The sequence below is a fragment of the Callorhinus ursinus genome, unplaced genomic scaffold (assembly GCF_003265705.2).
Source record: "Callorhinus ursinus isolate GAN/ISIS: 27379988/994484 unplaced genomic scaffold, GSC_fseal_2.0 scaffold1, whole genome shotgun sequence".
Classification (NCBI taxonomy): Eukaryota; Metazoa; Chordata; class Mammalia; order Carnivora; family Otariidae; genus Callorhinus; species Callorhinus ursinus.
Window position 1 is genome coordinate 23,044,770 of NW_027397063.1, and position 12,191 is coordinate 23,056,960.

Below are 12,191 nucleotides of genomic sequence, written 5' to 3' on the forward strand. Positions count from 1 at the left end.
GAAAACGCACACAAAATAAGCAACTAATATTTTGCAAAATGTACCTTGGATCCTGTTTAAATTATTGATGGGATTCAGGACATGTTATCCTAAAATTATGGTACCTTGGCACACTGAATATCTTAAACTGAAGGATTTTGAGAAAATAGCAGAAGTAGGAAGGTCTCTCTGACCTTTCCCTCCACCTCACTCTTCTTCCCTGAAACAGGTCATAAAACTCCTACGTGAAAGGTATCTTCTCTCTACCAAGAGGAAGACATTTTTATCACCAGAGATGGGGAATTTGGGACTGAGAAATCTATACAAACAAACCTTGTTAAATGAACCCTTATCTTCCTAGTTACTTCTTCACCATTTACTACTCCTAGACCAACCCCCTCTGTCTTATCAGTTCATCACAAGTTTATTACTTCTTTGCCTAAAAGGTAGTACAGCTTCTCGATCTGGGCACATCTTTGGGGACATATTCTCTTAGGAAGGCCCCCACGTACATGTAGAAATTCAGTGAAATTGGAATGTTTTTCTCCTGTTAATCCATCCTTATCAGTTTGATTTTCAGACCCAGTCAAGAACTTTAAGAAGATTGAGGAAAACCTTTTCCTCCCCTATGTAAGTGGCCAATAAGAACAGGAAAAAGTGATCAACATCATTATTCATTAGAGAAATGCAAATTAAAACCACAATGAGATAATATTATTATGTACTAGAATGGTTATTATAAAAAAAGATTATTACTACCAAAATTTTGTGAGGACTTGCATACATTGCTGATAAAGATGTGAAATCATACAACAATGGTCTATTTTGTACTTTGCATAAGACATGTTTTTTTTTAAATTGCAGGAGAACTGATAGAGTGTCCAAAAAAACATGTGTGAAAACAATGTAGGTCAACATAAAGAAAGCTGGTAAATTATGTATCATTAATTTTATTTTTAAAAAAATCTAGTTTAATGTTATAGTCTGAAACTCCTCCTTCAAGTTTAGAATGAGGAACTTTACTCAAAACAGATTTCAATGTGATATGATAATCTATATCATTAAGTATTATGATGGGGTTCAAGGCATACTACCCCAGAATTTGACACCTTAGCATGCTGAATTTTTTTTTTAAGATTTTTTTTTTTTTTTAAGTTGAGAGAGAGAATGAGAGAGACCATGAGAGCGGGGAGGGTCAGAGGGAGAAGCAGACTCCCGCTGAGCAGGGAGCCTGATGTGGGACTCGATCCTGGGACTCCAGGATCATGACCTGAGCTGAAGGCAGTTGCCCAACCAACTGAGCCACCCAGGTGCCCAGCATGCTGAATATTTTTAAGCTGAAGGAGTTTAAGAATACAGCAGAATCAGGAAGGTCACTCTGACATTTCTTCTGTCCTTCTCCCCTAAGACAGGTCGCAAAACCTTCATGTGAGAGATGCCCTCCTTCAGGGAAAAAGAATATCCTCACCTCTGAAGACAAAGGGATGCTAAGAAAAATGGCAACGAAAAGGCATTGCTAAGTTTTCTCCAGTTTACTGCACTTACCTCATACTCCCTAACCTATCATGTTTATCCACAACCGTCCACTCTTTATTAACATAGCATAAATATACTCAGGTCTAACCATTTCTTCACTTTTCTTATGGGTCTTCAGTTTCTTGTGAAGGCTCATATGTCATGTAAAACATATTAAATAAATGTTCCTCCTGTTAATCTGATTTTGTCAGTTTAATTTTCAGACCCTACCAGGCACCTTAAGAAGATCAAGGAAAACTTCTTCCTACCCTACAGTTTCTTAAATTTTCTCCCTGGAATGATTAAATTTCTAAATATTTCCCTTTTTACTAAACTCGGTAAAGAACATTGATCATTTTCTCACTGATACTCACTTTAGGGAGAGTCTTCTGGGTGCTCTCCTGAGTGGTTAGTGATGAAAATCTGAGCAGATATCAAAAAGTCGTCTGGGTGGCTCAGTCGTTAAGCGTCTGCCTTCGGCTCAGGTCATGGTCCCAGGGTCCTGGGATCGAGCCCCGCATCGGGCTCCCTGCTTGGCGGGAAGCCTGCTTCTCCTTCTCCCACTCCCCCTGCTTGTGTTCCCTCTCTCGCTGTGTCTCTCTCTGTCAAATAAATAAATAAAATCTTTTAAAAAAAAAAAGTCGTGTTATTACCCATTCTCTCCATAAGCTTATAATCTAGTTGCAGAGGCAATTATCTGGAATTCTACCATTGGATTAATTCTTAGGCTTAAGGTGTTTTCTCCAGCGGAAACCTGTTTAAAATATATCTTGAGATGTGGGAACATATGGGGTAATTAGAAAGCACTAAGTGGTATGTTTCACAGCAGCAGAGGCTTGGTTACTTTCTATATTCTCCTTGGATATTGGGAAGGATACATTGAAAGACAATTGGAGAGAAGTGCCATATTCTTTCATTGTCGGATAGAAAAGGAACCCATTAACTATATTTATTTTCAGATCCTTAAGAAAAGGGAAATAAGCAGAGAATTAGCATTTATCTATCACAAACTACATGTGAAGGATTTTACATGCACAACTAAGAAGCTTGCACCTTTTTAAGTTCATTTGGCTAGATAGGGAAGACGTGACATTGATCTCTTGCTTCAGTTGTTCCTACCACATAATAAATCTTACCAATGTCCATGTCTTCCATCTGTATCTAGGAAATTCAAATCTTAGTGTTAGAGAGTGGCAAACTATAGGAAATACTTTGTATGGCTTCTGAAAGGACTGTAAATTTAATGAGACACCTCTTTATTTGATGAAAACAACAACAACAAAAGGGAAACAAAGACAGAAACTGAGGTATAATATGGGAAAAAATACTGTTAAGTCCTTGTTGGATCAGATTATATGCTTTTCCCTTATTTATTATCTTTGTCTCTAAATCAACTAAATATATATTACACTAAAATTTATATTTCAGTAATTTGAAAGTAACTTCCTAAGGAATGACAGAATTGTGATTTACCCCATGTATACCTGTATCACACTAAGGTGAAGAGAAAATCCCATGTTTTGGTAGGTAAACCTGTGTTACCATCTAGCGGTAAAATATCAGAACCATGGACACAAACTCCCTGAGCCCTGGAGAGGAGCTCATTCATGAGTGCTAAAAATGCAACACATCACACAGTGATAATGTCACAAGCAAGGACTACAATTCCGTTAGGATTCTGTGGTCTAACTGCATTCAGACAGGTTCTCAGATGTGTAGATACAAGGCTGGATTACAGTGAAGCTTCATTTAAAAGGATTCATGTGTTTAATGCCTTATCAAGGTGTGAACAATGCTACCTTCAAACCTGGATGGGACATGGTTTGTTATTTTTATTCAAATTGAAGTCAGTAGTTTATAAATATTCTTCCTGAATTAGCACTGGAAAACTACTAAAGCCTAAAAAAAAAAAAAGGGATGTCCAGAAAACAACGGAGGTAGGGAAAATAGAATGACTTGGATACAGCTTCAGGAATGGTTCTCTCATGCAGAGAAGAGGACACTAAAATATATAGTAGTCTCAGCCTTTCTCTGGATGTTTCCTCATGATTTGATGCTAACTCCCCAATCTAGCAACTCTTCTCCATCTACCAATGGGAACACCGATAAAAGGCAAAAATATCAGTAGGTAGGTTGTGCCACATAAACACATGAATGCAGATGACTTTGGATCAGGAGAGAATATAAAGGATTAAGACAGGGGACAGGTGCACTATCCATCTATCTTACACACATTTTCTGAGAGTCTGTCTTATGCCAGTTCCTCTGCTAGTTACAAGAGCTACAGTAAGTAAGCAATGGTCTAATGGGGAGGAATTAGCTTATAATGGCAGTCCATAATAAGTGACATCACAGAGACCCACACAAAATCTTGTTGAGCAAGGAATGAAGACTAAATAACTGACAATGGGGATTAGGAGCATCTTCATGGATGAGGGATCAATTGAATTTGACATTGAATTATGAGTAGGGACTTAACAAATGTTTAAGAAGTTCAAAGGCCCAGAAACATCAGAAAACTCTGCCTGAAAAACAGTAAGAAGCTTTGGACCTTCTAAAGAAGAGAAGCTTGTGTGTGGTGTTACAGTAAAAGATTCTAAGTAGACAGAGAGTGATAAAGGATGGGCAATAGGTAGAACAATGGAAATCACTAACAGAGAAGATAAGTAGGAAATCTATTTAAAACGCATGCTATTGACTCACTAGATGGTATGCTTCTGTATTTCTGTGTTTTGTAATTTTATTTGGCATCTGCTTAAAGAAACCAACCACCAAAAGTTAAGTTCCGTGAAAGCATTTAGTCTATTTTTATTACTGCTGAATTCCGTAGTGATTGGAAAAGTACCTGGCACATAGTTGCAGATCAGTAAACATGTAAATATTTGTAAATTGAAGTTTAAAGTTATTTAGTAAACATTTATTGAGCACTTGCTGTGTGCTGGCACTGTGACAGGATATGTTGTGTTGTCTTTTCACCCAAGAAGATTAAATTATAGACAAGTGATAACTAAGTGGTGAGAAACAGGCGTTCTCAAATGACTGGGAAATCTACCAGAACAGAAATATTCAACATGGCAGTCACTAAGCATCTGTAGCTACTGAGCAGTTGAAATGTGTCTTGTCTAACTGAGATGCGCTATAAGTATAAAATATGCTCCAGAATTCAAAGGTTTGGTACAAACAAAAAAGAATGCAAAAGTATCTCATTGAAAAATTTTGTAAAATTGATTGCATACTGAAATATTTTAAATACATCGTGCTAAATAAAATATATCATTAAAATTAAGTCACCTCTTTCTCTTTTGGTTATTAAAAATGTAAAATTAATTATGTAGCTCACTCTGTATTTCTATTGGGCAGTACTTTGTTAGAAAATCAAGAATAAAACTATTTTTTTTAATGTGTGGGTTGGAAAACCTCTACAGCCATTTCTCCGATTATATTAATTTTGAGTACTAAAGGGAGGGATGAGTAGTTTTATAAACAATTGGAGTGACTTTTGTGAGTTATGCAATTAAAAAAGACCACTCAGTTCTAGGCAGTAACCTAATTTGATGCTTTATGATTCATGTGCAGATAAAGAGAGCCAATCTTGGGGCGCCTGGGTGGCTCAGTCATTAAGTGTCTGCCTTCAGCTTAGGTCATGATCCCAGGGTCCTGGGATCAAGCCCCACATTGGGTTCCTTGCTCAGCAGGAAGCCTGCTTCTCCATCTTCCACTCCCCCTGCTTGTGTTCCCTCTCTCGCGTTCTCTCTCTCTCTGTTGAATAAATAAAATAAAATCTTAAAAAAAAGAGAGAGAGAACCAATCTTGATTCTCCACAAGGCCTGGGATTCCTTGCTGACTGGAGGAGAGTAAGAAACTTTTCAATAGTTTCCCAGACAGGCATTCAGATTTGACCTACTGCTTATTCATGGAATCAGGTTCTTTGTGAGAAGTTCCACTTCCTGGTTGCAGTAAAATGATACAATCACTGAAAATGGCAGAATTTGGGAATTTCATCTATGGGTCTAGTCAAAGAGTTCTGAGATCTCCCTGTCAGAGCCATATCATCATAACCCAGTGTGTGCTTCCTGCCTGGAAATGCTTTCCCTGCAGCCAACTGTTGCTAGCAATTCTCAGAACACTATTAGAGGTGTGTGTTCCCGTGTGAAATAGCAGTATTGTGAAAATTCAACTTGGAAATTCTGTGAATTATGAGACCAGGAAACAAATATATTAGGAAGAAATTGGGATGCTGAAGCATGGATAACAGCAGGGCTTGCTGGGCAGTGTTATTCTGGGCTGGGGAAGTTATGAAAGAGTTTCGTGTAGGAAGAACAAATTGCAGTTTAAGGAGCATGTAGGCACCAGGCATTAGGAAGAGAGGAGGAATCAGAAATCCAACAAACTTTTACATAAAAATGAGAAGAAACTGATGGATAACCTGGCTTTTAAAACTCTTTCTCCCAGTGCAAACTTGGGTTCACATATGGACAAGGTTCAATATAAATCTCAGGCAGTGGAATGACTGTAGGTGTGTTGTCATTATTGCTGTTTGTCAAATATTCCTGGTTCTTTCCACTTTCTAGCACAGAACAGGATTTTGCTTCCTGGCAATCTTGTGTTTTGATGGGAGCATGGGATTAATTATATCTAACAAGTCATTTGTGGAAGTGATATAAGTTCCTTCTGAGCTAGAGTCCCTTATCAGTGCAAAACTGTCCATGCTATGTGGGATCTAAGACCTATAATTAACTGAGTCACACTGGTTAAACTACCTTTAACAAAATAAGTGGAAACTGGCCAGAAATAGCCTTTCCAAGCAACTTATTTATTTAGTTAGGTTAACTTATAGTTAATAACTTATTAGGGCTATTTGACATAACAAAAAGCTACACAATATAAAAAACCTATCCAATCTACCCAACTTATATTATTTGGTTTTCTCTCTCTCTCTCTCTCGGGCTATAAGTAAAGGGAACATAGGATCTTAACCTCTAGGCTTCATTCCCCCTCCCCCACCAGTCCCCAATCAGTGGTACATGGTTTCCTAATAGTATAAATGCTTTGCTTTCTCTTTCTCTGGAAGCTGCCTACCCTGTCTTTGTGGATGGTATTCAATGTGAAGGCTCTCATCTGTGTGGTTACCAGATTTGGGCTCTTTCAAATGTGAGAAGAATGAGGGGATGGCATTCACCTTTCCAGTAGGAGCAAGAACCATCAAGCTATGAAAGTTCAAGGTTTATATATCTGAAATGAGAACTTCCATTTCTGAGATTGGTTCCCTTGGATTAGTGTTGTTTGTTCCCTTGCTATGATTGGTTAAATGCAAAATAGTCAATGTGATGTTTTAATCCCAGATGTAATTTATGTATAGACTGGCTTTTCAACCCTATGCATTTGGTGCTAGATTTTACAGATCATCAAATTAGACAATACTCATATGGTAATGCTACGGCAATTCCTGAAATTCAATGCACATTTTAACACTTGTGCACACTGAAAATACTTCCAGAGCTTTCTTTTACCTCTGGTGTGATGACTGCTAAGGTTCAAAATGGTGCCTTCTCCATCAACTTTGTTTTCTGATTAACTATAACTAAAAATGTTAAAAAATAAAAAATGACTGTAACTAAAGAGTTCTGTCATTAATAATCAGCAGTGTTGAAAAAAGAAAAGAATATCAAACCTGGAATTACTGGTCTGGATCATAATCTTTATTATATTATTTACTAGCCATCTCACCATAGGAAAGCAAACCATCTTCTTTAAAATAAGACCAATAATGCCAAACTAACTGAAGGCGATGCAGAACAAAATGAGCCAGAGTAAAAGAAAGGGAGTCTACAGATGAATGGTAATTCACACCATAAGAAGCAGTTACATTTGACATTTTCTACTGAAACCTCTCTAAATTCTCTTTTAAAACCCCTATATGACTAGTAGCATTTGAACAGTGGTAAAGTCAAAGCAAAGTCAGATGGTCCTTTAGCTTTCCAGGGTAGATGGTGCTGACATCAACTAAAATAGAGATTATGGAAGAAGGTTTTCTGCTATGGTCTCAGAGAATAGAATGATTTGCATGTCTAATTTAAAAAAATGTGGGTATCTTTTTTCTTAAATCTTCTACACAGACTTTAGGAATGAAATTTCTCATTTGCATGTTAGGAGCTGAGCTCAATCTCCTTTTCTTTCCCAATACGTACACACCCATATTAACTTCTCATGCACATCTAAATGAGGTAGCATACTCTTTTCTGACCTTATCAGTCCTTCTCATATAATTACTCACCACTCTTTCCCCCTTCCAATAGATTTTGGAGTTTCATTCCCAGGGCTCAATGTATTTTGCCTCCATTTCTTTATCTCTCCCAAGGCTACATAGCAAGAATATAGAATCTTATTCTGGCAGCTGCTTTAGTCTGTTTTGTTTTGCTTTGTTCTGTTTTGATACTACTAGATTCCTATTTTTTGTATTTATTCTTCACGTAGGAGAAGATCACTCCTTGAGCCACTAAACAGTTTGTGTCTGTTGGTGCCAGGTTTGTCAGCTATGATTGTTCTTTCTCTTATATTTCACCTCTTTCAGCATAATTGCTGTCAATCTTGCTCAACTTGAAGTTTGAACAATAATACATAGTTATAGTTTACTGATATTTTGACTTTGCAACATGTGAAATAAAATTTTAATTAGCATTTAGAGAGGGTTTGGGTCTTGTGAGCAGAAAGAAAAATGTTCAATCTATTTTCAGGGGCTCCTTCATTCATTCTTCAAACAATTATAGTTTACTTACTAAATACCTATACTATAGGAGGCACCCAAGGAGAAATAAAATACATGAAATAGTCCCTCAGTTTACAATCTAGTTGAAGAAAAGAAGTATATCTATCAACTATTTTAGTCTTGTTTTTCTAAAATATTTCAATTCCCTTTTGCTTTTACCCAAAGATAAAATGGATTTGGCAACTGCCTTACATATTTGGACTATGTAGAGAGTCTGTCTAAAAACAAAGTAAGATTTCAGTGAAGCACTTTTTAATAGCAATTTTTTAAAGAAAATTCCCTAGTAATTTCCTTAAAAGTTTACTTGATTTTATTTAGGTAGCAGTCTGATTTAAAATGTTTGTCAGTCTAATTTGTACTTAAGTAAAAATCTACTCACATAACTTCTTATGTTCAGAATGCCAATATATAAATGAATAATTGAGGGAATTCACAAAGAATTTAAAGAAAAAAAAACACTTAGATTAATTATATTCCCGGCCTAAAGTTACTTCAGTTCTCAACTTAATTGTCCCATGGAGACCTATCCTTTATCATCTGTACATATACCACACACACACACACACACACACACACACCATGTACATACATATTTTAATTTAGTCCAATAGGAAACTATTATTCACCAAAAGCTTTGTTTGATTTCCATACTTTCAAAAACCTTCTCAGATCTATTTCCCTGCAGTCCTATTTTCTTTTAGCTCTATCCTGAAGAAAGCCTCTCTCTGTGATTTGAAACATTTCCCAGTGTCTATTGCAGTGGCTAATTTTTCATTTTATTAATACCAATAATATGATGCATTCAAGCACTCTGCAGTGTTTTGATAAGATTCCATGAGGGTCTAGCCTTTGCCAGCTATATAAAAATGTTCAAAAAATAAAGCATCAGGGCAAAAATATATGCCCTGCTGACCATTTGTACCAAAGGAGATTAGAACACACGGCGGAAGCCTGGTCTATAGAAGTATTTTCTGAAGACAGGAGCCATGCAGAGGGCTTCATTACCTTCCGAACACTTCAAAATGAAAAATGGGAGGAAAGTATCTGGGGAAGACTGGACAAGAAAACATCACGCTAAACAGCATACCCATTATGATAAGTAAAAGGGGGTGTGTGATTTAGAGAGTATTGATTTCAATTCCCATTTCAATAAAATGAGAAAAAAAGTGGTGGTTTCAAGAGGGGAAAATAAAGTATTATGCTTTTATCAGACAGGTCATTTTGAGTTTGCTTACCCATTCCTTCTGTCTTCCTCAGTCTCAACACCAAAAAGAGAAGAAAAAGAATACTGGTTTAACAGGGTCAACAATAAAGGAATAAAAGGATTTATTTAATTCACCATAAAATTTCAGGAAAAATAATAACATTTGAATCATGCGACCTTTTTCAGATACAATCTATATGAGAAATTATAGTGAGCCTTGGAGCATATATAGATTTCAGGAAATTGTGAAATTTTGGTGTACCTTAATATATCATGAGCAATTTAGCATCCCTGACTGAGTGCTAAATTTCTAACCTGCTCTTAAGAGGTAATGCTATAAACTATTTGAAGAGTAACTTTGTTTAATGTGTTAGAAAATATGAACTAAACAATTAATACTTCCAGTAATATTTTATTATAAAAGAGTAATATCCCAACTGCAGAAAAGAAAAATATTCTGTTTCCTACCACATTTGCTGTGACAAAGGGTATTATGAAATCTCTGCCCCAGGAACTGCCTGAAAGTCATTTTTCATGTCCACATTTTGGCTGTCTTATATTAAGTGAGGTAAATAAAAGATATCATGATCCAAATAGCATAATAATAATAATAAATGAATAAAAACAAAAAAACCCTCAAAAGTTCAAAAAGCTTAGAGACAATAAAATGACTATATCAATTTTTGTAAAAATAAAAAATGACCTTTTACTATTATTTTAGCCCAAATGGCCCAAATTTAGCTCTCAGTTCTCTGCTTCATTTATTTCAATTGGTGGCAGAGCTTTTGAATGTGCTGGGAAAGCTTTGATCACTATCTCAACTATCCACACATCAAAGAGAACTCCATATGTGTGTCTTCTGTATTTCTCTTGGCACTGTATACACCAGAGATTTTATTGCACATAAAAGGTTGTGTCACAGAATCATTCAAAATTGACTCAGATTTCCCTTTCACTCTTATTAGTGGAAATTAACTACATCATACTCTTTTTTTTTTAACATTCTTAGTTTATTGATCCTCTCATGAAAAATCTGCACAACCACCACAGATAAAGCCACTGCAGCATCTTTACTCCTTCCGTTGTCCAATCTCCAGCTCACTTTGTGCCAGCACCAACGTTGGCTTTTGCAGTCCCCCTGACTTTCTTAGTTCTGTTTTTGCATTCCTTTTGCTGTTTTCTTGATGTCTTTTTCTTCTCATACAGGCCATGTCTTGCAAGTCTGTGTTTGGGTTCATTTTCTTTGCATAATCCAAGGAATCATAAATCATGCCAAAGCCGGTTGTCTTGCCACCACCAAAATGGGTTCTGAATCCAAACACAAATATGACATCTGGTGTGGTCTTGTACATTTTGGCTAGTTTTTCCTGAATTTCTGTCTTAGGTACCGTTGCCTTTCCAGGGTGAAGAACATCAACCACCATCTGTTTCCGCTGAAGTAGTTGGTTAGTCGTGAACTTCCTGGTCCGGGTAGTTACTGTGTCATTCATGATGGCAGCGAGGCTTCAAGCCTAACTACATCATACTCTTAATATAATCGATAATTTGATCTAAAAGCTATATACAAAACGTTCTTTTTAAAAAAGATTTTATTTATTTTTGTGAGAGAGAGAGAAAAACCAGTGCAAGCGGTGGCGGGGGGGCGGGCAGGGAGGGAGAAGCAGACTCGCTGCTGATCAGGGAGCCCGATGCGGCATTGCATCCCAGGACCCTGGGACCATGACTTGAGCCAAAGGCGGATGTTTAAACAACTGAGCCACCCAGGTGCCCTAAAATGTTCTTAGTAAAACAAATAATTTCTCTAAATATGCTCAACTTGGGGTGCCTGGGTGGCTCAGTCATTAAGTGTCTGCCTTCGGCTCACTCAGGTCATGATCCCAGAGTCCTGGGATCGAGCCCCGCATCGGGCTCCCTGCTCCGTGGGAAGCCTGCTTCTCCCTCTTCCACTCCCCCTCCTTGTGTTCCCTCTTTCAGTGTGTCTCTCTCTGTCAAATAAATAAATAAAATCTTAAAAAAAAATTAAATTAAATAAATAAATAAATAAATAAATAAATAAATAAATAAATAAATATGTTCAACTAAACTTTGAGTGGATTTGCTTCATTACAGTGCAAAAAAGAAAAATGTGGCAAAAAGGAATGACTTGAAGTTATTACCTGTTCCCTTTTAACATGTTAGGTGAATTTTTACAATGGAGAAATTCAGACTTACAATTCAATTATGTGAAATACAAATGACAACGACTTTGGAAGAGTTAGAAATACTGTATAGTTACAGTTTTTCAGGAACCCTGTTATAAAATCACAACAGAATCACAGCATTCTCACTTATGATGGAAGCACAGATCAAATGATTTGGATCTGGAAAAATAATATCTACAATTTTTTACAAATGTGCTTTTCCTACCCCTCAACTCTAGGTCTAGTACCATGGGGCAAAATTAGGGTCCACATTCAACTCACTCTACCTGCTACATTTTGTGAATAGATTGAATAAAAGAAAATACAACATAGCAATTAATGTGGAAAATTGTAATATTTCTGATGAGATACCAATGTGTTAATATATAGTTTTTGTTAAATTCAACTTTTTAATTAAGTTGTTGACATACTGAGATTGTCATTTGTAAAAAAAATATATATATCAACAGGTAAGCCAAACAGAGGACCATGGAAATTACCCATTAGTGGTCATTAGATCACACTGGAAAGACAACTTTCTGGAAAA

The 12,191-nt window shown here is 36.5% G+C and overlaps 1 pseudogene; it reads right to left on the minus strand.

Annotated features, from left to right (window-relative positions):
- Positions 1 to 10,459: 10,459 nt before the first annotated feature.
- LOC141373622 (small ribosomal subunit protein eS24 pseudogene) lies at positions 10,460 to 10,954 on the minus strand (annotated as a pseudogene).
- Between the last annotated feature and the right edge of the window lie 1,237 nt (positions 10,955 to 12,191).